Source organism: Talpa occidentalis, unplaced genomic scaffold (genome assembly GCF_014898055.3).
Source record: "Talpa occidentalis isolate TD23 unplaced genomic scaffold, MPIMG_talOcc4v2.1 talOcc4.11, whole genome shotgun sequence".
NCBI lineage: Eukaryota > Metazoa > Chordata > Mammalia > Eulipotyphla > Talpidae > Talpa > Talpa occidentalis.
Window position 1 is genome coordinate 20,690,623 of NW_023601104.1, and position 25,679 is coordinate 20,716,301.

Genomic DNA, 25,679 nt, shown 5'->3' on the forward strand with positions numbered 1-25,679 from the left:
TAGTAGGACAGGCATTATTCTTGAGTTGAAAAACCTCACTGAAATCATAAGTATGTTCAGTTTCTCACCTTTCTCACCTTTCCTTGGATTTTTAAAAAAGATTTATTTATTTATGCATACAAGAACTGGGGTACAGGCCAGAGTTATGAGGGGTGAGAGGATTCACCAGAGACAGAGTGAGGAGCAGAGCAGGCAGATCTACTGAAATACACTGCTGAGGGGAGCAGCGGGTGAGACAGGACAGGTCTGCTGTGCCATGTGGGTCACTTCCCTGGCGGGGATTGAATTCGTGCTGCAGTGGCTGTAGATAGCTTCATAATGCTGTGTCTTGACACCTTGTGCCACCAGGGAGGCCCTCCTTGGATTCTTATGAGGCCTGTGACTGACACAAGACCAGGAGTTATAACAACAGAGCATGATGATGAGAACACAGGCTTTGAAACCATCGAAACCTGGGTTTAAATCCTGGCTCTTTCCTGTTGAAAAACCTTGAGCCAATCAAATAATCTTTCTTAGTTTCCTTCTATAAAACAGGGCCATCTTATAGGCCATTTGTAGAGGTCAGATTCAAACATGTCACACTGTCTCTTAATTGTTCATCTGGCAACAGATACTTGGTATATGACAGTTGTTGTCATTTTACTATATTCATTGCAAGTCACCTCCTACCAACATCCTTAAAGTATAAGGTTACAATTAATGAAGTTGAATATGTCCTTGATTAATGCTATTAATTTGTTTATCTTTAAAAGCAGCATAAAATTCAGCTTTCGGTTTGGATAGAATTATCACAGATTTTCAGTTTAATGGGGTCTAATTTAGAAAATTTTAACTGTACTTGATTTAACAAGTTTTTCCCACCTATAAATTAAAAAGAAAAAAGGTATTAAAACAATAAATTATAAAAATAATTGACTGTAGCCTTATTGCCCATTCTGAGTAGAGAGTGACTACAGTACAGCCGGTACAACCTCATATATGGCCAGGTGCCTTGGGGTGTGGCCCAGTGGGATTGAGCAAAAATTCAACTTCAGCAGCCAGGTTTTCTGGTGCTTAGTTTTGCAATAATGCTCTTGATATTTCTGTATAATGTGGATTTTCCTGAAGTAAGAAAGAGCATTGTAACTCTGTAGCTCTGGGTTCAAATCCCCTTCATGCCACAAATTTGCAAGGTGACTCAGGGCGAGTTCAATTAACTTATCCAAGCCTTAGTTTAGCCCACTGTAAATTATTTCCCAGAGGGCTTTCCACTGGAGCCCTGTCATGTGCATTTAAGAAAAATGTGAAACTTGCATAGCTTTGCTATCCTCTGCAATACATCTTTATTTTATGTTCCTTACCCTCCCAACTGCTCTCCTAAGAAGCAGCTAGATTTCTCATTTAATCAGGAAGCCATTTTTTATCATCAATGAAAGTGTAAAAACTCTATCAGTTAGAACTGGAAATTTATGTCAGGTTCATCTGATTGGAACTTAACTCTATTTCATTAATATGGAGAAATGTCACCCTTTTAACTAATGAAATGCATCCATAATAGAGCTATATTTTTAAAGGCATATCATCAGAAATAGCCATATGCAATATGTCCTTCAGAATCCATGTTAGAGTCTCAATTGCAGTTTCTCTTCTTTCTTGTATCCGTTCCTGACCCAAGTGAAAATCCCTACTTCCTGGAGAAGGCAATGTTTCATTATGGAGAAAAAAAAAAATATCCATTGCTTCCCCATCTGAGAAATTTATTATGAATTCCTAAGGGAATAAATATTACTATGTTTGCCTCTCAGCCATATAGTTTACCAGTGTCATAAAACCTTTAATTTAAAAATTCAGTGCCACAGATGATAACCTTGATGTTGCCTTAGAGAAGAGCAGAGGATTTGTAAAAACATCTGAAGCCAGTTCATTCTGAGGTTGTCCGACACCCTACCAGTTGATTTCTCTGCCACTTTCCTTTACCAGGCTACCAAGTCTATAACTGGGAGGTGCCCAGGTAAATATCTCTAAAATATCATACAAGTCTTGCAAAGAAGGCCTGTCCCTTCGTCCTCATGACTGCATTTTCTTTTTTTTTAAATAAAATATTTATATACAATAGACATAATCTTTTTAATTTAAATTTTATTTTTTATATTCCCCATACAATTACAACCCCCTTATTTTGACCCCAAGCCCTCCTTTCCCTGCCTCCCACCCACCATAGAGTGTCTCTGGTTCACAGTTGTTTGTCGATTTTGATAGTTTCTTTCTCATAGTTATTCTTTTTCCTGGTCCCTTATTTAAGTTTTCTAGATTCCTGCTATGAGTGAGACCATCTGGTATTTTTCTTTTTCTTTCTGGCTTATTTCGCTGAGCATGATCCCTTCCAGCGCCATCCATGTTGCTGCAAATTGCAGGTGTTTATCTTTTTTGAATGCTGAGTAATATTCCATGGTGTATATGTACCACATCTTCTTGATCCAGTCATGACTGCATTTTCAAGATGACTTCACAGAAGCCATCAGTAGAGTCTTCCAAAGAGTCATCAGAGAGACCTTGCCTGTGGGGCTGTCCTCTGGGCTTCGCTACACAGAGCTGGCTGTTCAGTGATTGAGCACAGGGCAGCAGACCCCACAGGAACAGTTAGTTCTCTCTTTCTCTTTCTCTTCTTCCCTCTTTCCTAGCTCCCTCCCCTCTCCATAATCCCTTGCTTCCTTGCCTTCTTTATATTCATCTGTTAATTGAATTTAAAAGCATGGCTACAGGGTCCTTTATGAACAAGTATGGTGCCTGGCTTTGAGAATATACTTAGATGCTGTCATGGAGCTGCCAGCCCAGTGTCAGGAGGTCTTCATATATTAGAGAACTGCAGCACAGGGATACTCTGGAATAGATCTCAGAGGTGGTTACCTTTGCTTACCTGGGTTGGGGAAGAGATGACTTTGAAGTGGCATGTGAAAGAGCAATCATGAGCTTACTAGGCCAAGGTGGAGGGAGAAGGATATTCAGGGTAGAAGGACAAATAGGTAGGATATGGGGCCTGGTATACTCAGACCACTTTAAGTGGGGAGTGTAGAGGAATGTGAGCATAGGGGCAGGAGGGGTCAAAGTTGACAGGTAAACAATGAGGGAGTGGAAGCCAGATCAGGGAAGATGCCCAAACATATTTGATAGTTAACCTTGGAGCCTCTTTTGTGGGGCAGACTCTGTTCTTTGTGCTCAGGGCATGCTCATATTACTTGGTGAAGAGTCAGAAGGTAAGGAAGTAAGCTGTTATTTGGAAGATTCTGGTAAATGCTATTCTGAAAATAAAATAGGGTAATAAGATTGAATAGGATGGAAAGCACTGGGGGCTTCTCTTTTAGAAAGGACAGGTGGGGAAACTCTAAGGTAATGCGTGCCTTTCAGATTTAGTAATTTTGAGATGAGACTTGGACATCTGAGTAAAAAAACAAACAAGATTTTTGTGTGTAGCTAGGGTGAAGCATCTTCCTTGAGGCTGTGGGGCCGTGGGAAGGCTGGCCTGGTGGGGTATGCTGGCTCCTAATGAGAGCACTGGCTCTCCTGAGGAATGTAGCTAGGGGACTGGAGACTGGAGGCTGAGAGGCCCGATGGGAGAAACTGGGTTGAGATGAGATGCAGGTAGGTAGAATTGTGTATATGGCACTCTGACAAGCCTGGGGCTGAGCTGTTCTCCCCTCTGCTATAATCTGGAGGTTCTTTAGATTTAGACCCTAGGCTTTAATGGAAGGAGTCCAATGAGTATCTTCTTAAGTATGTGTACATACTTATACACAGATAAGGATTTTACTATTTCTTTTCAATTGAGCAGCAAACTTAGACTATTTCTAGATCTGCTCCATTGATAGTGGAATGGCCCATAATCATAGGGCAACAATACAGGGCAGCGTGAGAACCCTGTGGGGACCAGGACCTGGACTTAAGCTTCATGTTCCTTTGTGGTCTACCTCACTTTCCTCTTTCATATAATGAGCTCATATACCTGGCACTACTACTCAGAAGAGAAATGAGCTGGGTTTGAACGAGGGGCTTGGAAGCTGGATGGAGGTGGCAGCATGCAGATAACTGATATACCTGGTTCAATGTCAAGCTCACTATTAAAACTAAATGAGTGGGTGGGGTTAACAATGTGAGTGGCAACTGAATGGCTGTGAATACCATGACTAGGAGAGCGTAGAAGATGACCCTAAAATTCTGAGTCTGAAAGACAAATTCTGAAAGCCATGTTCAACTTTGATGAAGGACGGGGAAGAAGGGCGATACAGACCCCAAGGTGGTAACTTGGAAGTAAGTCAGGGCTGAAGGATCTAACTGGATGATGAATATGGGCACATCTGCTAGCTGAAGTAGGCCTTTACTGCTCCCACACAGTTTCATCTGGTTTTGACTTCCATATAAATATTCCCCAACATGAGGTGTTTACCATGTTGGTCACTTGGAAAACTCTGGCTCCTGGTCACCTATCTCCTTGTACCAACATTCTGTATCATTGATAATCTGGACTGCCTGAATTTTAAGTCCTGTGCTTGTCTTAAATCTTTGCATGAATTCTAACCTTTTAAACCTTTTACCTTTGCATCTCAAGGACTCTGAGCAAACCTGAGGTTTTTTGCCTCCATGTCTACCTGGAATCACCTGCTCTGCTTACCTGGCATACACTTGCTCCCTTTTCTTTTGTGTCTAAAGCCCTTCACTATGACTCTGAATTATCCTTCCAAGTCTGTAGTTTCTTTGTTCTTCCCCAAACACCCCCAAGACCAAATGCTTATTTATTTAGTGTTTTTCATAGGCCAACTGATGAGGGAGTCTACTTTGCTGTATGTTTCCTTATATATAGCTTCTTTGCATTACCAAGAACTAAGTAGGATCTCAAAAAATGTTTCTGTAAATATTTTCATTATTATAATTTGTAGCAACTTTAGTTTTTCAGGGCACATTTTTGATCACATTTTCTTTGAAACCCATCTGGGTTGATACTTCCCATTGTCTGGAACAAAAGACACTTCTGCAATGTTGTCTCACAGAGAATTTGTTGGGACCTGCCTAGAAGATATGAAAAAACTAGCAATATCAATAAAATTTTATTAGGTATCATCTAATTAAAACTTCACAATGTTAAAATTTAACATTAATAAAAATAAATACACATTATTCTAGATATTTTAGAAATTTCCACAGCAGCAGGCAGGGTCTTAGTTTGTTTGTTTTTCATTATGGCATATATTGATGATGATGGAATAGATGTTTTAAAATTTTGGCAAAATAAACAGTATAAAATTTATCATTTAAGCCATTTGAACTGTCTACTTCAATGGTATTGGACAGATTTTTTTTCCTTTCAATATTCTGCCTTCCTTGTTTATATAACACTTGCTAATTTTTACTTACTTTGAAAAGTATTCAAAGATATTAAGTTGTTTTGATGTCATGAAGATAACTATCTTCAATTAAATGCCTGAATAAGTGCCAGTAAATGCGCTAAGTGTTTCATATGTCTCATCTCATTTATTCTTCCCAACAGTCCTCTGAGGAAGACAGTATTCATATGTCCCATTTTGTAGGTAAGGGAAGCAAGGGTCAGGAGGTTTCATTGGATGTTCTGTCACATGCCTGTAAGAGAGGGTGGAATGCTGGGAGGAGTTTTGTCTACTGCAGTCTGATTGCTAAAACAATGCTATCCATGCCTCTGGGTATTATTACTATGGATTGATCCACTTTTCTGACAAATTAATGTACATACTGTTCTTACACCTCTTGGATTCTGCTACTGCACATAACAAGAGCCTGAACAAATACAATAAAGAGAGTCTGAATGCATTTTACAATTTGTGTTCTGTAGCCCCAAAGATTCCAAATAGCTGTCACAGTCCAGTATACCCAGCAATAAGAGAGCACCAGCCTTATTGAACCCCCAGAGCTGGGCCTTTTCCATTATTGAGTAGTGCTGTAGCTAAACTAAGGCTCTGCAGTCATATTGTCTGAGTGCAAATCCTGACTTACACCTTTCTAGCTATTCCATAATGTCCTAGACTTCAGTTTTATCATCAGTACAGTGGGAGTGAGGGTAGTACCTACTTCCTAGGATTGCGATGGTTAAAGTCCCAGGTGCTTTGCTAAATTCTTATTGGAGAGCAGCTATGATTAGTTATTCATTCGGTAGATATCTATTGAATATAGCCTGTGTGCCAGGCACAGGACTTACAAGGCACAGATGATTAAATCTTGGTCCTAGCCCTTAATAATTTCAAAAGGGTAGACATAGAGGAACAACGAACTCTGTTATGCAAAGAGAAAGGGCAGAGCAGAGGAAAGGGAGTGGAAGGATTGGGGGGGTGGAGGGAGAGAAGGTTCCAAGAGGTGGTGGCTCATTCTCAGCTAACACTTACCACATTTCTAGGCTATGCAAAACCAACTTTTCTGAAATATCTTGCCCAAAAAGATATTTTAATGCAAAAATGTTTTAAATTTATGTATTTCTAAAATTTCTGTATCCTCCTCAACTAAATTATAGGCAAATAGCACTTAGCATAAAAAGGAGAATAAATGCAGCTTTTTGACCAACCAGAAGCAGGGGGGGGGACTTAGCAGAACCCCCTTGCCATCAGTATCATCCTATGCTACAGAAAATTCACAATTATCTTTGGATCCTGTAGAGAGCAGTTTGTTATGAACTGAATCTGACATTCTGAGCTAGTTTCCTAAGTCAATATCACCATTGAAAGGAAGCCATTGATCAACCAAGTGAAGCTGCTAAAAATGGATTCCAGCCTGGGAAAAATTCACTGGGGAAGCTGTGAATGTACCAGGTCTGTCCTGGCAAGGCTGGGTTCTTTGTGATTCGGCTGGGTGGGCGCGGTGTCCTGCTAGCCAGATAAACCCTTGGCAATGGTAACCTGGCCCACCAGGTTCCAGATCCTCAGCACCCACTTGGGGCACCAGAGGTAGAAGGGAGGAAGAAGCCGGGTTTTTCCAGGGTAAACTAGGCGAGGATACAAATCAGCTGAGGCTGAGAAGCATGCATATTCTAGTTAATTCCAACCTCACCAGAAGTGTGACTCTATAATGAAGGGCTAGTTGTGGCCTTGCTGTGTGTCTGCCCTCCTTTCTTGCTCAGTGGCTCATCACACTTTGATGGAGATGAACAATGGGGCGGGGGGTGCTAGGAGGCCAGTGGATTAGACAAAGAATGAAACTGTGCCTTAGCCAGATCTACGCCAATTATGTCTGAATAAACAAATCCACAGTACAAGCTCAGAGTCTTCCTTCCCGGACTCCCCACCCCATTTTTTATTTATTTTTATCTTGATCTGTAAAGTTGGACCTATTCCTTGTACCATCCTGGTACCCAGATGGCCTGTTTGAGTAAGCAGTGGGGAAGAAGGTCAATAATACATCAGCATGCAGAGTCTCTGCTAAGGTCAGTCCTGCATAAAATATACCATGACAACCTGAGGGCAAGTTTAAAATGATGCGCCCCAACAGGGAAGGGGCTGTACAGATGGCATGTCCTCACAGGTTTTGCAAAATTGACTCCTAGTCCCCCAAAAGTATATTTTTTCTGGGTTCATGTAGTGGTCCTTTAGGAAAGTTTTCTTTATACACAGAAGGGTTCATATTTGAATGAGAAGGACTTTAAGAGGGCCTGTCTTCACATATAAATAAATAGCTGTCATGACAGAGACGTTTTCAAAAATAATCTGATCTAATTGTCCCAAACAGGAAAACATCAGCTACTGCAGTGTCTCAAATTCTACTGAAATAACTGATTTTTTTGTTGTTGTTATCTAAATCTGTTTGGCCAAGATTTGAGTGCTGAGGTAGGCAGTACCTATGCATTTCAGCTATTTTAAGATTCATATTCTTGAGCAGCACTTCTCACTCTATTTGATCATAACTAACAAAGGCAGATCAAGCGCAGAATCACCTTTATAAAGGTTCTGCTTCTCTCCTTCTCTAATATTGGAGGGAGACCCAATGGTACCTCTTTAAAGTAAAAACTAGGAGAAAAGTCCATTTTACTTTGGGAATTTATTCAAATTGGAGGTGAATACTGACACAAATCTTCTTGAAGATTGATCCAGTTTGAAGCGTGTTGTGCAAGGGTTTACTGTTCAACTTGCAAGTAATTTGTAAAGCCAGAGTCAGTCTTGACTATGAAACATTGTATCACTGTGATTGGAATCAATAGTTCTTGCACTGTCATTTGTCACATATTTACAAGCTTGAAAAATAGTTCATTTTGTCCTCATCCCATAACTCAAAAGATTGAATCAGAGCCCTGGAGGGATCTGCCAACAGGACACATTCATTACTGATCACCCGTCTTGGTGAGGCTATAATCACAGCCACACCAAAAATAGAATATAAATAAAAATTAAAGCACTGTTCATTTGGTCCACTCTTAAATATTTTCAACTTCAAATATTTAAAAGTCTGCTGGGAGACTTTCATCACCTTGGTGACCTACCTCAGTGACCACAAAGAGAAATTTCATTGAAGCTGATTTTTCCCATCACACCCTCAAAACATTAAAAGACATCATTTTTTCTTTAATGAAGAAAAATCAAAACCTAGAGTTAATGGTCCAAAAACTTCATGAAGTATACTTCTTCTAGTCACCTCACATGTAGTTCATAAATGACCTTCTATTCCCATGAAAGATTTGTAGAGCACATTTAAAGATAATGCTTTCAATTTTAAGATAAAGGATTTATGAATGATAGAACTTGTGTCTATGAAATCGCTAATCCCAACTCTCTAATATTTCAGATGGAGAGCTTCATAAAATGAAAAGACTCCCCATAAAGTTGTACTATACCTGCTGTCAGAGACAATCAGTAATGGAATTGCATAGTGAATATTGACAAGGAATCAGATGTGCACATTTTGAGTTATAAGAATGCATCTTAAGTCCTGATTCCTCCACTCTTGTACTTATAAAGCCTTAATGGGTCAAGTATGGGGGGGTGTCAATTCATATTCTTTAAACAGGTCCCCAGATATTAACAAATGAATACATTGTTCATCAAATTTTATTTGCTAAATCACCTCAGATTCTAGGGGTTAAGCTAGTTTCCCCAGGCATTTTCCTGATTGAGTTCACCTTGTGAGATATAAATCTGCTTCTCAAGTCTGAGCCTTAACCAACCTAAAAACTCCAGATTGCCTTCTAAATGCTCAGTTGAGTGGTTCTGTATAAGCACAGTGGGGCATTTCTTTTGTTCAAATAGGGTTAAAAACTGATGTTGTGTGTCAGTTATCTCCTCCATAAACCTCTTCAATTTGTAACTTTAATAGTTAGGTTGTATGACTTTGCTGTGTATTTTAGGAAATGATCCTACTTCTTCCATAAGCAATCTCATTGAGAAAAGCTAAGATTCAAATAGAAGTCAGGCTGACACGGCAGATCCGACCTGGCTTCATCTCTTTGGAGAGGAGGCTGGGAGCACATCTTTTCATGAAGAGGAAGACCTGGACTTGAATATGTGTGCATTACACAGAGTTCATGATCTTCAGCCATCGTATCTCTCCTTTTAGAAAAAAAGAGAGTGGATCATGGGCCAGAAGACTGTCCTCCCCCACTGCAGTCCAGTGAACTTGGGAAGGTCCTCTCATCTAGAGGTCCCTACCATAAACTAGGATTTTGTGTCCTGATTTTAAAAGATGAACTGGCTAAATGCAATACTCTCTCAAAAAAAAATTGAACTAAGAAACAGAATGAGAGGTTGCCAGTGGGGTGTGTACTAGAGTAAAGGGGTAACCTATGACTGGGCAACCTTTATTGGGGCAAGCTGAGACAGAGATGCTGAGAGAAAGAGAGAGCTGGTCTTGGCAAGAGCCCAAGCTCTGACCTGTTCGGAGGCACAGTTGTTCAACTTTGTTCAGATACTTACAAAACCTCTCTGAAAAGGTGCAAATTTCTTCCTTTGGAGCTGGTTTGAGTCAACTTCCATCCGTTTAACAGAATGACTTGTATTTAATGCTATGTCCAAGTTAGAGCTAATCTCTTGAGATTGGGGGCATGTCGCCCTGCATTTCGTGTTGCTGGCCTGCTTCGCTGAGCATTCACCAAAGTTCAATTTTGGTGCCTGGCTTTGTACCCATTATACTCTAATAGTAGAGACAGGACATTCAGGTGCAAGCAAAAGAAAAATGCCTGGCAAAATGAATAAGTAGATATGCTGATAGAAGTAGGGAATGATGCTAACAATTCTTCAGAAGACTCAAGTATTGTACTGACAGAGATACCTGACTTATAATTTGGGGGACAGGAGTATAGGGAGATGACACAACCCAAAGAGAGCATGCATTTTGAGTGGATTCTAGAAAGAGGAACCTGTCCTATGTGAAGAGTATAGGTTAGAATCAACAAAACGTGGGTCTGAATTCTGACTATCATTTACTGGCTATAGGACCTTGACCAAGTTACCTGATATGTCTCAATTGTGTGTATATATTTGTGATAATAACTTTTCTTAGTTATGAGAATTAAATAAGATAATGTATGAAAAAAGGGCATTAAATAACTGAGTATTTCTGTCTATCTGAGACTGAAGGAAAGGGTTTAGTGTCTTCATCATAGAAGTTTATTTTCCTGTCAAAAATCTATTGCGTAGCTCACTAATGTGCTATTTAAATATTTCTTATGCAGGGAAATGCAAGGAATTGAGTAAGAATGTTCTCAGCTTCACAAATAATTTCTGAGAGCTAAATTTGATGGCTAATGTTATTGTATCTATTCCACTGAAGGCGAAGGAGTTTCTCAGGATAGATGAAACTTAAAACCAGAGGGCAGTGAAAAACTAGAAAATAAAGCTATAGGGAATTGGGAAGTAAGAAGAACCTGATTTTGTTACAAATCAGAATGGTTGATAGACTATTTAATTGTGTGGTTGTAGAATCTGTTAAGAGTATTTGTTTCTTTTTTTGTTTTGGCAGCAAGGTCAAATATTGATGGTTTTTATTCTGCAATTTCAAAACTGCATTCATGCTTAGTTACTTTAAAAAGGTATTAGGCTGTAATCATTACTAATACTTTAAGCTTATCATGACCATTTCTGATATTAATCTACATATGTGCTAATTCTTCATCTGCCACTCTTAGCAACTGAATCCCTCATTAAGATTTCATCTACTTCATCTGTGAAGACAGCTGGAAAATAATTGCTGAATGTATTCTTCTTTGTTCTCTCAATCCTAGATTTCATTGTTATACTCACTGTCTAAGTTGCCCTTCATGTGTATCTCTTTGCATGAGAACATTTCATTAACAGCTGAAATTATACATATGTGTGTACATATACACATATATACGTATGTGTGTGCATGTGTATATTTAATGGGATGCTCATTAGTTTCTGTTTCTTCTGCCTTTCTACTCACTGCGGGCTCTATAATTTTTCCTGGGACATAACGTCATGGAGAATTAACGAGGGTAGGATTCAAAGAAACACAAACTAAAGAAGGAAATAAAGCAGGGCTCCCAGCAAGAACACATTTATAAATGCCAGCTGTGTTTTGATTTGTGGCAATTATGTGGAGAAACTTAATGATACTTTTCCCTAAAGTAAGGAGACAATGTGACACCATGAAGTATCCATATATAATGAATGGGGTCAGCTATGCAAGAGGATAATCCATCCTACAAAATAATTGGGAAATAACTGGATGAGAAAGAATTGGGTTTAGTTCAATGTACATATGTTAATCTCAGAGACATAAGAGTAGAATGTGATTGAATAAGGAAAAGTAGAGCACCCACTTAAGACACATGAGTATTCTAAAGTCAGTGCTACCCTACACCTTCTATATCAAAAACAGCCTTTTCTTTGTAACTTAATACACTGCATATCTCATATATAATATAACATGTATGTGTGTGCGTATACGTGTATACGTACTGCTTGTTCTTGCCTTTTGCTTATGCTTCTACTGTGGTGGAACAATATTTTTAAACATTTATTTTGAAATCTACAGTTGTTCCACATTGCTCCATATTTTTAAAATTCAACATAGAAGACCTAAAAACAACATTTATTTGCAGAAGAGATGAAAAGTATATATACACACATTTGTGTAGTAAAACAATGTTGCTTCAGTTATTTGATAGTAGAAGTGTATTTCCTAAGAATTTTGGAATTCTAACTTCAAGTATCTACTTCCATTTAAGTTCTAGTTCAAGCAGAATTTCTGCTATTCTAAGACTCCTCGGTAACACAGAAACAGCGAGGAGAGGGCACTGGGATGATGTGGAGTGAGATTAAAGAATAGCTCATGCAAATGAAGAGTCCCAGGGACCACAATTCTTCAAAGATGCTGCTATTAGGCTTCGTGTGCCTCAAGCATGGGGCATATGCTTGGGAATGTGTGTGTGAGGCCAGATATTCTTACCAACTGCCAGGGCAGAAAAGGCTCCTTCTCTCTCAAACCGTAGCTATTTGCCAAGTTGGGAGCAGCGGCAGTGAAAACTCATTTATGCTGGTCCCATGTGACTCTGTGTCTGATGCAGATTGTTCAAATCTCTTGGTCCTACCAGAGAACCCATAAGCTTGATGCTAACTTGTCTCCTGTGTGTCATTTTGGCTTATGTCGTTTTGCTCAACCTGTCATACTTTCCTTTCCGTCCTCAGAGGAATATATGAAAAGGCCCTTTTCAAGGACACACACAATCCCTAAATATCCCAGCAACATCAAAATCTTGCTATAAAAGGCATCATCCATGATCCATATAGCTCTTCTTTAACTAGAGTGAAGAGAGGAGCAATAAACTGCACCTGGAAGCAAACAAGTTTCTATTCTGTCAAAATCATAAGGGAAGAAAACCTTGGAGCAGACATCATCCTCCTTTTCCTTTCTTACTATTGTCTATCTTCTCGTGTGTGTGTGTGTGTGTGTGTGTGTGTGTGTGTTCCCTCCACCTCAGATTGTGACTAAAGGGACCCTTGTCTTCATCTGTATAAGTAACATTCCTTGGGAATTGGCAATGGAGGATACCCTCACTTTTTGGAAATGATATTTATATTTGCCTCCAGAATGCATATTTCCAAGCCTGACTAGATTTGTATGTAGATATTTCTAATAGAAATTGACTTAAAAAACCTGAAAAATTTAAAGTGCATGAAAAGGCTTTTGAGCTGCTTATTCTATGTAGTTAATGTCCTTTCTTCCCAATTTGACCCCAGCATCCCTGCAACAATAAAACGCTTTAGGGTTTTACTTGTCATCGTTTCAAGGCCATCTAGGCATCTGTTCCAATGCTATTATTAAAATTGCTGAAGATGTCCTCTGGCATCCTCTCCCTCTCAAAGATTCAAAGACTCATTTCCCTTTCCTGTAGACTCTGGTTCCTTATTTGGAAGCACTCAATAATAAACAAAGCAGGAAGCGGTAAAGGCAGGCCCCCTCTGAAGTGGCCAGGCAGTATTCAATCTGGTAGCCAAAAAAAAAAAGAAAGAAAGAAAGAAAGAAAATTAAAATTATGCTGGTAATGAGATACCACTTTCTTTCATATCTGCAGCCAGGAAGTGGAGAGAGGTCATCCATTCTGGGACTTTATACCAAGGCGCATGTCACTGTCTTTTTCATCTGAAAGAAAGGGTTAACCCCACTTAGGCAGTAGTCACCCAATAGGTGCAGCCTGAAGAATGTGATGTGTGGTCCCACATGAAGGGAGGGTGTCTTCACGGTGGCTCTGGGGGAGATCTTGAAGTATCACAGCAGCGAGACCCAGGGGAATTCAGAGACTCACAGTCAGAGTCTATAATGACCTCCTGTCAGTCCTCAAGATGGAAGTCCTTGGTTCTTCTTCAACATTTCTGACTCAGCTGAAGTTCATCTTTCTTTCACAAATCCTTCCCCCTAGGCAGTGTGATATTGAAAGTGTGGGACTTTTGAGCTCAATGTACTAGTCTGCTTTTTTTTTTTTTTTTTTTTTTTTTTTGGTGTTTGAGCTTTTCCATAATAAAAAAATCTTTCATAAAACAAGAATAATATATAAAGTTCCCAGCACATAATTGGAAATTCTTATTTCCCATTCCTTTTCACTCATCTTTACTCTTAACTCTCTTCTTCATTAGAACTCTCAGGGTTACTCATTCCTAGTCTTCAGGTAAGTGTGTCTCAGCGAGGGCATGACTGAAGGGCATCTGGGGCAATCAGGGCCTCTTATACCTTCAGACACATCTTGGTGAGAAACCCAAGGATGACCTGGCCAGGGAGATATTGGCAGGCTAAGGGGCCCTTGTTATACTGTACTTGCTCTCAGCCAAAAGGCCTAGAAGCAATAATATTACAATTATATTTTATATTAATATTATTTGCTACACTATTATAATTATAGTAGCATAAGCTTAGGCTCTCCATCTAAACCCTAACTAGGTGCCTCTGTGCCTGGCCTCTGCCCTGTGACTCCTTTCTCCCAGGGATGTCTGAATTCTCAACCAGATAAGTAATTTTTTCATCTTTCTTTTGGGCCATTCCCTACCTCTGTGTACCTGTCATTACTTTAACTCTCATGATGAGGAAAAGCAAAGGATGGAAGTGCAGAGGACAGGGAAGCAGAAGTCCCCATCAGCTGCTCGCTTCTGCTTGCCACAGAGTTGACCTCCTTGCTCCAGTACTGAGTAGTGCCTTGCTCCTCCTGGGGGTCAGAGCTCTCAAGGAACAAGTCAAAAAATGGTGGAGTGGGCAGCGGAATGAGCGCAGCACTGCGAAGCTATCTGCAGCCCCTGCAGCGCCAGTGCAATTCCCAGCCGGCCAGGGAGAAAATGGCACAGCAGACCTCTCCAGTCTCGCCTGCTGCTCCCCTCAGCAGTGCTTTAGGTCCATCTGCCTGCTCTGCCCCCTGCTTTGTCTCTGGTGAATCCTCTCACCCTCCCGCACCTCTAGCCTGTACCCCAACTGTTGTGTATATATGAAAAAAAAAAAGATTATAGTTAAAAAAAATGGTGGAGTGTGGGAGCACCAGGAGGAAAGAGAGGACTCTTCAAGAATTCAAGTTTATTCATTTGCTCCTTTATTCCTTTTGCTGAAGTCCTCTTCCTTGATGCTTCTTCTGGGCAGAGGCAGAACAGTAGGAGGCAGTGGTCGGGGAGCCATGAATTCTTCCTGGAAGAAGGAAGTTGAGGGTAAACCATTTAGTTGCTTTCTGTTAGAAACCAGGAAGGAAACATGATGCATAGATTAAAAGGAGCAGAGAGACAGGGAATGTGGGCTTGTAATAAGGAGCCTGACTCCATTTTTTTGATGGTTGACCCTGGCCAGCTTTTAAGCTTCACTCCACCCTCTTCTTTCTGTCCCATACCCAGGCAAAGAAGGCCCCATGTTCCATCCTTTGGCTTCTGTACAAGATTCAAACCATATAGGTTACTGCTTTCCTGTGGGGACACTCACACTGGCCCCACTCACTCCCTTCAAAACCTCCCAGCCAATCCCTGAAATCAGTCTTCAACCAGTTTAGGAGGACTTCCTGGCTCTTCTCAGCAAAGACTTGATTATAAAAATAATAAACCACTTACATTCCTGGTGTGTGTGGAGCAATGCCTGTCTCAAAGTCAACACTCAGCTCAGGAAACCATCCTGGTTCTGAAGAGTGTCTGCCACAGGAATAGAGGGAGGAATGCATATTGACATTAGCTATTTCTCAGTGATGGGATTATGAAAGATTTATTTTTCTTTTCCACTTTTGGTAAAGGTGCAGGTGGTAAATCATTTAGGTTTTCCCAGCTATATAGTTACTACTATTCAACTCCTCACTCAGCTAAGTATGAAGGCACACAGACAATACATCCCAGTGTGCATGGATGTGTTCCTGGAGAACTTTATTTTCAAGCATAGGTGGAGTTTATTTTCAAACATAGGAAAACTTTATTTTCAAACTTTATTTTCAAACATTGTGACCTGCAGATCACAATCTGCCAGTTCCAATGTTTTTGATGTTAAAACTCTGTTAACTTGCATGATTAAGAAATAGAGACATTTATGGCACTAGAAAATAGCGACACACCAGTAATCTTATCACTGATGGCTATCTCTTTTGAGGGTGATGAGATGTTAAAAGCAGACTCCTCCTCATCAATGGTTTCTTTTTTTAAAAAAATTATTTATTTGTACAAGAACCAGGGTACGGTACAGCCCAGATGCACAGGAGGGTGAGAGGATTCACCAGAGACAGAGCGGGGAACAGAACAGGCAGACTGACGAAATACATTGCTGAGGGGAGCAGTGGGCATGACAGGAGAGGTCTGCCATGCCATGTGGGTATCTCACCGGCTGGCTGGGATTGAACCTGTGCTGCAGGGGCTGTGGACAGCTTCACAGTGTGGAGCTCAACTGCCTGCACCACCAGGGAGACCCTCATCCTTGGTTTCTTAAGGGAGCTGGCTTACTTCTGGAGAAGGGAATCTTAAAGTGCCCTTCCCCTCTCCCCTACAGGGACCCTCTAAGCCTGCCAAGATTAATAGCTGCTACAGTATCCCACCTTATAATTTACAATGAAAATGATCATCCTAAAAGGAATGAATTGATCCCAGCCCTCTAGTGGCAATAGAACAACCCTGAGAATCTTGGAGAAAAGCTTCTGGTAAACTCCATTTACTATCACTGAGTGGCCATGACTTGGTTTTCCTTTTCAGTGGATTTGGGCTCTCCTGATTGGTTTCTGCTGACTGGACTGGGACCTTTTAGGAGAACAAAATGGGCTCGAACAGCTCCAGAGAGAATTTTACCCTTTGCCCAACGACTCTGGGGAATTCCCACCACATTTCATATTTTACTGGCGGGAAAAATACTGCCCAAACTTCCAAAGTGCGGCTTTGACCCTGGCTACATTCACAGGCCCACCCAGTGGTCTCTCCTAAAGTGTGTCTCTCTAACCGGCAGATTAGCTGTGAAGGAAACACCAAGTGTGGCAGAAATTGTCTTCCTGTTGGGAGAACAGTGGGAGAGCAGGTGCTTGAATGTGGGAATGTCAGAGCTCAGAGTCAAGGCAATTATTCTCCCCCATGTAGCTCAGCATGAAGAGAAATTAGCAAGGAAAAGGCAGGCAGCTGCTCTCCCCCAGTGTCAAGGGCAGCTGCAATGAGAGGGCGCCCCTTACACCTGGGCACGTGCAGCCAGTGCTGGCCACTGCCCGGGATTCTGAGATGTGTTATAGAGTCCGTGCCAGGAAGGAGCTGCGAAGTGATTGATCTCTTCTGGACTCCTTGCTGCAAGTGGAGGTCAAACCAGGAAGATGATGCTTAGGCACCTTCCCGAGAAGGAACATTTTTAAAAATCAAAATTAACTCAGAAGAATAATTGTATTCCCTCCCCCTCTTGATGTTCATCTCTCCAGTCTCAATTTTTACTCAGATCAAGTGACAAAACCAGTGGTGTTCTGTTCTACTTCATATTACCTAAGTCCAAGGATGAAGCCCCAAACAGCATATCTAGTGAGAGTGGTAAGGGCTGCGATGGGATGACCTTTATCCAGACTTCCCTCTGGGTAGGGCAGGTTATTAATCCAGGCTTCCCATGAGCAAACACTCAAATCCAGCTGGAACCTGGTGGTCAGGAAGGTTTAAGTCCTTCTAGGGACATTCCTGTCTGAGGACTCCCAGCCTCCTCTGCCCTTTGTACTCTGCAGCATGGAAAGGGTTAAAAGATTCTAAGAGGCCTTCGAGAAAGGGCACTGTGTTGGCCAGAGGAAATGGAATTTTTAATGCAGGCACCTGTCACTTCTGTGTGGGTAGGAAATCCTATATCAGACTTCAGCTTTCCAGAACTCATTTGTTTCAAAGGCAAAAATGAGAACTCCACTGAGTCTGACAAAGGTTCACTTTCTGACTATGTTAATGACTGATCAGCTCAATGTGATAACAGGCAAACTCCCAAGTATTATGGTTTAATAACATTTTTCTCAAATTTGTGCAAGTCCAATGTAGATGTGCCTGTATGCTGGGTGACTTTACTCCACTTGGACATTCAGGGACCCAGGATCCTTCCACTGTGTAGCTCCTTTTTCTTCCATGATATGAGGGTCTTATCCATTCATTGATGTGGGGATCGAAACAAGGGGAAGGCACATCTCCTTATCCACACAAACCCAAAGGGACCTTCTTACCACCTTCTCTTAATATCAATTGCAGAACCACACCTAGAGGCCATAAAATTGTGATACGTACACTATGAGAGGACAGCCATTTTCTAGCCACAGCTGACACTGTGAGAGAGGAGCAGGGGTCCTCAGCTGACTCTCGGCACTGTCACAGTCCTTCAGCCCCTCCTAAAACTACCTGTGGATGCTGCCAATAATATGCAGGATGACTGCCCTTGAGTTACTGCTTTCTTTTGCCCCACCACTGCCCCTCTCTCTGTAGAGGTCCCTCAGGTAGCATTTATGCAAAGTTTTTATTATAAGCCAAAGTCAGATGTAGAGCTGGAGTTGAGGTTGGGGAGATCAACCTGGCTACTTTGACAATAGTTGATGGGTGCCTGGAGTAGGACCAGGTTTACTTAAAGCTGGGAAGTGAGAGGTAGAGTTAATGGTCATCTGCAGGAGAGCTGTGTCCTGACAACCTGAGGGATGTGACCGTCACCTGTGAGGCAGTTCAAGAGGGCTTGGAGAGCACTGTTCTGTTCACAGTCGTGAATCTAAGCAAGACCACCAGAGTTTTAGTGGGTTTACACTAAGAACACATGGTAAGGCAAACATTTAAAAATGAAAACACAGTAACAATCTAAATTTCAATGGTACTAGCCTAAATCCCAGTTCTTTCTGGTCTACTTTTAATCCTACTCTTCTGATAAGTTTATCTGTTATGCTTTTCCTCCTCTGAGGGCTCATCTAGGATATCTTGTATATGCAGAGCATTTTACAATTGTTTCCAAGTTGGTCAAGATTGCTTTTCTCCTTGTTCCTCAGAAGCTTTCTGTGAGCTAGGAATTACGCAGAGAGCCGGAATGACATGGGGTAGCTGATATCACCTGGGCATCACAGGATAACACTCCCATCCAGATGTGGTTGCCCCACTGATTTGAGGTTTGGCCAAGTATCAGCAACAGCACTCAGGTAATAATTATGATATTCAGTGGGGGCATTTCCCAGTGTATCAAACTTTTACACATATCGTTAAGCATACTTATTATTATTAACTCCATTCAATATCTTTGTGAAATATATTTTATTAATCTCCCCATTTTACAGATGAGGCAACAGATGTTTACTGATATGCTAAAATTATACCAATAATCAGGCTGCAGCATTCTTTCTCTCCTACCATGTTAGGGTTCCCCTATTTTCCTCTTCTGAACATCTTCAACAACTTTAGACAACCATTGGCTCAGCTGCCTGGTCCACATGATTTGCAGATTCCATTGTTTATCTGGTCTGCTACTAGATGATCCTATTCTACCTCCCCATGGCACATATACGACTATTTTAGAAGTTTTTAAAATAGATGCATAAGTTGTTATCTTTTCTCTAGGATATAACATAGAGAAAAAATTCTTTTGAAGAAGAAATTTTGAACTCTGGCTCTGCCAATCATTTTCTGTGAGATCTGGCTCAAGCTCTTACATTATCTTCTGCCACAGATCCTATAGCTGTATGCTCCTGGAATTGTGAGCAATTCTTCATCTATAAAATGAGAATAATAACAATTTGCCTTATTTAAGGATTAAATGTGGTGGTTGTCAGAAAAGAACTTAGTAAATAATAAGTGATAATATAGCAATGATTACTATTATGATTTTAATTATTACTATGGACCTAGAAGAATGATCTTTGAAACAGAAGAATGATCTTTGAAAAGATGAACAAAGACCTTTGAAACAGATGAACAAACAGACCATTGTTCATCTAAAAGAGAAGGCCTTAAGAGAAAATGTTCTCTTCTTTCCTTTCTAAAAATAAATCCTATACTTGCACAAGTATGCAAAGATGCATGCACAAGGATTCTTCTTCATTACGTTAGATTTAAATGCAGAACACAGGATATCTTAGGCTAATTGATCATGGTGGCTCTAGCATTGAACTAGATGTGCAGTCTACTTACATTGTATGAGAGGAAACCCTTAGGATTTGGTGACCAATATTTGTATTGAATCACCACAATAGAAAGGCTTAGTTACACCAAATCTAATGCCAGAGCCAGGGTGCAGACCCAGAGCTCCTCAGGTGGAGTTTGGATCCCCAGAGAAAGGAGCTTGCTATTGCCAGAAGTATAAATTATCATTGTCCCTTCTAGACATCTCTGTGATTAATGTCACTGGAAAACTATGAAAATTTACTAAAGGCAGCACTGTTAATGTCACACACTTCCAAAAATGAAGATTTAGGTCACCTCGCCAGACAAGGAAAACCTGTAGCCAAGGTGCTTGCCAAAGGCAAAGGAATTTGGAAATATAGAATGGGTAACAGGAGAACGTTAGTTGTAAATACCAAGTATACTAACAATACATTGCATCACAAAGACTAAAACAGTTAGAAGCATTTCTTCCTTATTTTGATATCTATTTACAAATATGTATTTGCCAATTTTTGTCTTCCCCTCTTGCATTTGTATAGCATAAGATGTGTTAATCTCATCACAGAAAAAAATATATGAGATGATGGATGCTGACTAAATTTATTGTGGTGATCACTTCACAATAGATACATATCTCAAATCATTATGTTGTACATGTGAAACTAATAAATGCTATATGTCAATTGTATCTCAGTAAGAATGGAAAAAAGAGAAATATGTATCAATAGTAATTAAGCTTACAGCTCATTATATAAATTATAAACTATTAAAAAATTGAGTGTGAGTCAGAAGAAAAAAGAACTTCAGCAAAATATAAGTAAAATGACTTTCTATCCTCTTATGTGGAGGGGGTTAACATGTTGTTTTAGATTAATAATGGTTACATCTTTGGAAGTTTTGTTCAGCTAAAGAAGTAGGTATGACAGCCATATTGACAAGGGGTGGACTGTTGTGGCTTGGCATTTGTTGACTATGCTAAATTAGAGCTGTGTCTCCCAGACTTCTCTTTCCTGTATGATTTTAGGGTTGGCCATAAGAGATATTTACACAGGATTTAGGTGAAGTTAAGCAGCACTTTTTTCATATTTTGAGGTGTGGAGCACTGTGAAAACCCAAGTGTACTATTGCTGATCTGCTGGCTCACCTTGTCCATGTGCAGCCACACCCAGGCCTGCAGCTACTCCAACTCCTTCCTCATTCATCTTCAGTATGAGTTCAGTACCTTGAATGACGGTGCCCATTTCTGTGGATCACCCACCTCAACAATAATTGAGTCATTAAGAGCCAGTCATGGCTTCTAGTCTTTCCTCGATCTAGCTTACTTCATGTCTAGTTTGTTCTCCCAGCTGTAATCACAGCTAACCTATAGTGACTCCAGCCCCACAGTGCGTGCAGAGTCTTGCAGGTCTTTCTTCATAACCTCCCATGATAGTGTAAGGACTAATCCCTGTTAACAATCCTGTGTTATACACTACTCAGGGTGGTTCTGCTTATCTGACTAAATTCTGACTGATTCAATATGATTCAGTATTTACTGAAATAGTTAATCTGGACACCCAGATTTTCATGACAGAAAGCCCAGATTTTCATGACTGATAACTTTGTCACACTGATTCCCAGACTTCCCAAGACCACAGTTGGCTGAAGCTGAGCAGTGGCTACACTGTGGGATGATGCATGCATTTTCCAGTTTTCAACAGTCCACATCTGGCCCTCTTCACTCATCTCTGTTTCAGTATTGTCCCCCAAAGCATTTGGAGTTGTGATCTCTAGAGTGGAGGCATCCTTTAAAAGGACTGGTCTGATTTCTGTTCACTGGGTGTGAGTTATTATTACCTGAAACAGACCAAGCATCCTTTTCAAGTTGACTGGAGGCATGTGGCATAAGTTCCAGTACTTTATCAAATAATGATTTATTCTTTATTAAAATTATTATTCCATATTCAGTAAGTATAGAATAACACCCATATTTCATTCAGTATACACAAGGTCATGTACATATCCCAGAAAGAGAATGTAAGTCAATAGCACGATAAGAATTGTGCTTTTCATAAGCTGTGATGTTGGAAGAGACTTGAAACAATGCCCAGTTGAAAGTGTTTCAAATTTTGTTCCACTATCATCTGAGTTCCTCACAGAACTCCTGGGCTCAAAGATGGGACTGCAGGTCTCAGTAGGTGAAGTCTGCTCCAAGCAACCAGAGAAGCTTCATGGTAGTTGTTTCATGCTGAATTTTGCTGAACTTTCTTTTTCTGTAATAGAGGTACCTTGTCTGTCATTGCACAGGTAAGGAAAAACATGGGCAGAGTCTTAGTTAACAATTAGCTCCTGAATGGAATGCTATAAGATCTCAGGACTCCAGACTTCTGTCCAAGGATCTGGTGCTCACAATCACCATCTCAAGAGGCTCTTGGGTAGGTTGTCCCAAGAACCCAGATTTTACTAGAACCCCAAGATCAGACAGATGTGGATAGATATCAGCTTCATGGCCAACCCAGAAATGTGCTAAATCTAGATGCTGCTGGTCCCCTTGAAGTCCTTTGAGGTTTCTATCCCAGAGCCTGAATGAATAAGAAATAAAGAAATGCTCAGAAGTTATTTATTTCCCTACTTAACTGAGACAGTTTTTTTTTTTTTTTGTCTTAAAGAAGAGGCAGCTTGTTCCCTTTAAATCCACTTAGACAAAAACTAGATGTTATTGACAGAAGGCCTGTGATATGCATCTCAGGTTTTATATGGGGATTTTCATTTTGTCACATCCAGTTTAAACCACCAGCCTAATTTAATTACAATTAATGAATCACCATTTACCCTGAGGCAAAAACCAGGTTTTCTTGCTGAAGAGGTGTTCAGTGCATAGCATTCAAATTCATGACCTAGACCTCAAATTAACGGCTGTCCATTAAGAATGGATGAGTGGCTTTGAAGACTGCATTTATTGGTTGTCGGCAGTCTTCTCTTGTAGTCCCCAGTGATCCTTTTGGAAGAGACAATCAGAATGGGAAGATACTGCATAGGAACTGTCTGGGCAACCTATTGCCAAATGATGTTTCATTGAAGAATAGTTTTGTCTTTCTGGAGTAGAGAAGAGGAAGTAGTAGTCAGTCCTGGGTTGTAAGAGGAGGCTCTGCCTCATCAGTAGGATTTTCTGTACACAAAAAGAAATCAACCTGCTGAGAAATTGGATCCTTCCCACAGCAGGGGATACTTCCATACAGTGTCCAACTCCGATTCATTTACTGAGGATTTGGTGAGGTATTGCGTGCTTGAATTTTGAGATATTTAGAAAACAAAGCTAGAAGTATAGTACTTTTTACAAGCAAGTATGAAAGATATAGATCACCTAGGATTGGGATGGGAAGGAGGTTGATACTATGGAGTTATCAATCATACCATGTTTGCAGGACTGATTCTTCACCAGGTCTAATTGGGTGACTTCTTCCTTCTATTGTTCTATTGGTCAAAGAAGGCACTATTGCATGAGAGAAAGGGGTCATTATTAAGTGGAGACTATGGGAGCTATGCTTACCTGCTAGAACTCTGATGGCACAAGATTCAGAGATGGGCTGGTGGTGTCAACAAAAGAGGTAACTCAGGAAAAGTGAGAATGATCCTGACAAGTGGGAAGACCTGAGAGTAGGCTTCCCTTATATGTACCTCAGGAGATACAAAGGAGCCTGCTTCTAGGCCTGTGGCTAAGCAGGACACTGCTCTGTCTGAAGGGATGGGATCCTTTAGGAAGTGAGCAGAAATGATTGCTGGATCAGGGTCCCAAGCTTCAGCACTCCCATCTGCAGGATGCACTGAGGGATGCTATGTAGTGGTCACTTTGAGAGGAACACTGCTCCCTACAATGAGTACTCGGCTCCAAATGGTCTTCCCTTTCACCTCTGCTCAGTGCAGTGCTGACCACCCCCCCTCCACAGTGTCTGATCTTAAGGCCCCAACCATAGGCTTTTGATGGCCTTCACCAGAGCCCCTCATGTCTCATGATGCCTGGATCTCCAGCCTGTTCCTGTTTCTTCCAAGAAACTTAAAGTAGGATTGCAACATATACTCTTTCAGTGTCTTTGTTGCTTCATTGTAGTTCACTCTATGATTTCAGCAACCTCTCTTTGCAGCTGGGTAACTCACCTGCTGCCTCTCTCAAATTCTCTGTAGAAGTCTTAATTGGCATAGCAGGCTGAAAAGTGGGAACAATGAGCTGCGTGGCTAAAGGGAAAAATACTAACTATGAGAAATGAAGTTTGAGAAGATTGAACTGGGCCTCCTCCTTGATAAATCTTTTAATTCCTCTGAGCAGCATCTCTCAGTCCTGTTTCTAACAGCCTATGGAACATTATGAGCTAAGTCTGAATGGCCTATGAAATATTTGATACATATTCATTCATTGAATCGGACAGGGTAAGACCATGGGAATCATGGAACTGAAAAATCTGGGTTTTGTCCTCAAAGAACGTATCATATTGTTGAATAGACACTATCATCACCATCATTATCATCTACCACGATAACCACAACCCTTCTCCACACACACACACACACACACACACACACACACACACACACACACGGAAACACACATATTTAAATAACAAGAGAGAAATGTAACAATGTTACAGGAGCAGGAAAAAGAAATGCCAAAGAAGGGCCTCCCTGGTGGCCCAAGGGGTTAAGCACTGCACTATGAAGCAATCCGCAGCCTCTGCAACACAGCCAGCCAGGGAGAAACCCACATGGCTCAGCAGACCTCTCCTGTCTCCACTGCTCCCCTCAGCAGTGTGTTTCAGTCAGTCTGCCTGTTCAGTTCCCCACTCTATCTCTCGTGAATTCCCCTGCATCTCTGGCCTGTTCCCCAACTCTTGTATGCATAAATAAATAAATCTTTAAAAAAAAGAAATGCCAAACAAGTATACTCAAGTTACATGTGGTATGATGGGTGGAAGCAGGAGTCGGGGGTTGTGTTTTCAAGATATACTTTGAGTCATAGTGAGCTCGTCTCAGAAGTGATGAGAATTTGGTAGGTTCAAATTTCCCATGATATTATGACATCAAATTTCTCTACTTATTTAAAGTGTGTCAGGGTTATCTCCTCAGACAGACCACATGCCTGACTGCAGGAACCCTGTGCCATGTTCCTTCTGGGTATTATTCCCCTACATCAGTCCCACAGTAAAAAACACAATGTCTACTTGGAGTGTATGCTAGAGACATGCACTGGTTTCAGCCACATTAAGTCAAGTCCTGAGCCGGTCCTGCCAGGCTTATCCACTTAAGAGAGAACTTACAGACTGAAATAAACTTGAGTAAAAGGGAACTTCAGGGAGCAAAAGTCAGATGCTCACAGGGAATTCACACTTTCCTTTCTCTGGGCAACTCAGCAATTGTAGCATTGCCAGAAATTCTCCCATCTAGCCTATATCTTTCTAGTAATAAGAAAAATATTTGAGCTAACAACTCATATAAATATTATCATCCAACAATTATTTTCTCTTAGGTAAAATTACCATGAACCAAAAGATTCATGGACACTCACTTGCACACACCTTGTAAAACATATTACCTTATAATTTCAATTTCCTTTCCTTGTAAAGGGTCCTCCGAACAGTATTAGCTTAGCCCCTAAGACATTTGCATGTGGCCCTGCAATTTACATTCATTTACTAAATGCTTTTC